This window comes from Oncorhynchus gorbuscha, unplaced genomic scaffold, assembly GCF_021184085.1.
Source record: "Oncorhynchus gorbuscha isolate QuinsamMale2020 ecotype Even-year unplaced genomic scaffold, OgorEven_v1.0 Un_scaffold_988, whole genome shotgun sequence".
NCBI lineage: Eukaryota > Metazoa > Chordata > Actinopteri > Salmoniformes > Salmonidae > Oncorhynchus > Oncorhynchus gorbuscha.
In genome coordinates, this window is record NW_025745910.1 from 172,501 (window position 1) to 174,648 (window position 2,148).

Sequence of the window (2,148 nt, forward strand, 5' to 3'; positions counted from 1 at the left end):
ACAGCCTTAGCTATCCTCCAGATGTCTAGTGTTCCATTATTGAACAGACCGAACACAACTACTGTATACTAGAGATGGGCACTAATATGGAAAGGTCATCGATATCATGTCGGAAATTAAAACAAAATATGTGTTTCCACTTTCCACTGTGGTTGTCGTCATCTGATGAGAGCTTGAACTTCTCCAAATTGGAAAGAACCAAACTGTCTGGTCAGCTATTCCTTAACGGGAATAAACTAACTATAAAACTGTCTGGTCAGCTATTCCTTAACTGGAATAAACTAACTATAAAACTGTCTGGTCAGCTATTCCTTAACTGGAATAAACTAACTATAAAACTGTCTGGTCAGCTATTCCTTAACTGGAATAAACTAACTATAAAACTGTCTGGTCAGCTATTCCTTAACGGGAATAAACTAACTATAAAACTGTCTGGTCAGCTATTCCTTAATGGGAATAAACTAACTATAAAACTGTCTGGTCAGCTATTCCTTAACTGGAATAAACTAACTATAAAACTGTCTGGTTAGCTATTTCTAAACTGGAGTAAACTAACTACAAAACTGTCTGGTTAGCTATTTCTAAACTGGAGTAAACTAACTACAAAACTGTCTGGTTAGCTATTTCTAAACTGGAGTAAACTAACTAGCTAGCCGTACAGATTCACCAAATATCTGTAGCTAGATTTAATCATCTAAGGGTGCCTGTTTTCACTTTGTCATTATGGGGTATTATGAAGTCATTATGGGGCATTGTCATGTCATCAAGGGGTATTGTGATGTCATTATGGTGTATTGTGATGTCATCAAGGGGTATTGTGATGTCATTATGGGGTATTGTGATGTCATTATGGTGTATTGTGATGTCATCAAGGGGTATTGTGATGTCATTATGGTGTATTGTGATGTCATCAAGGGGTATTGTGATGTCATCATGGGGTATTGTGATGTCATCAAGGGGTATTGTGATGTCATCATGGTGTATTGTGATGTCATCAAGGGGTATTGTGATTTCATCATGGGGTATTGTGATGTCATCAGGGGGTATTGTGATGTCATCATGGGGTATTGTGATGTCATTATGGGGTATTGTGATGTCATCATGGGGTATTGTGATGTCATCATGGGGTATTGTGATGTCATCAAGGGGTATTGTGATGTCATCATGGGGTATTGTGATGTCATCATGGTGTATTGTGATGTCATCATGGTGTATTGTGTGTAGATTGATGAGGGGAAAAAACAAAGTAATCCATTTTAGAAGGAGGCTGTAATGTAAGAACATGTGGAAAAAGTCAAGGGGTCTGAATACTTTCCCAAATCCTTAATCAAGGGGAGATTCGACCCAGTGACCGTTCGGTATACTGGCCCAACACTCTTAACCGCTAGGCTACCTGCCACACACATTAACGCATAAAGCACACACAAACACACAGACAGGCCCTTAGCAGACGCTCTTATCCAGAGCGACTTACAAATTGGTTGAGTCACGTAGTTAGCGTGACGATGCTAACACGATAACGACTCACTTCCTGTTCTAATGTGTTGCAGTTGATCATTTCAGATAGTAACTCTAATGGAATCCTCACACGGGGATGTCATTTAAGCCTCAGAGAAGTTTGTCTCTAATCATCATTTTCCCGATCTTCCTCATCATCTTCTTCTGAAAACACATTAAAGGGTCTGAGAATCAAACAACAACAAGGTGGTCAAGTCACAACTTGTTTTGTGTCTGAAATCAAAGGGGAACAGAGGTTGTTTTGTGTCTGAAATCAAAGGGGAACAGAGGTTGTTTTGTGTCTGAAATCAAAGGAGAACAGAGGTTGTTTTGTGTCTGAAATCAAAGGGGAACAGAGGTTGTTTTGTGTCTGAAATCGAAGGGGAACAGAGGTTGTTTTGTGTCTGAAATCAAAGGGGAACAGAGGTTGTTTTGTGTCTGAAATCAAAGGGGAACAGAGGTTGTTTTGTGTCTGAAATCAAAGGGGAACAGAGGTTGTTTTGTGTCTGAAATCGAAGGGGAACAGAGGTTGTTTTGTGTCTGAAATCAAAGGGGAACAGAGGTTGTTTTGTGTCTGAAATCGAAGGGGAACAGAGGTTGTTTTGTGTCTGAAATCAAAGGGGAACAGAGGTTGTTTTGTGTCTGAAATCA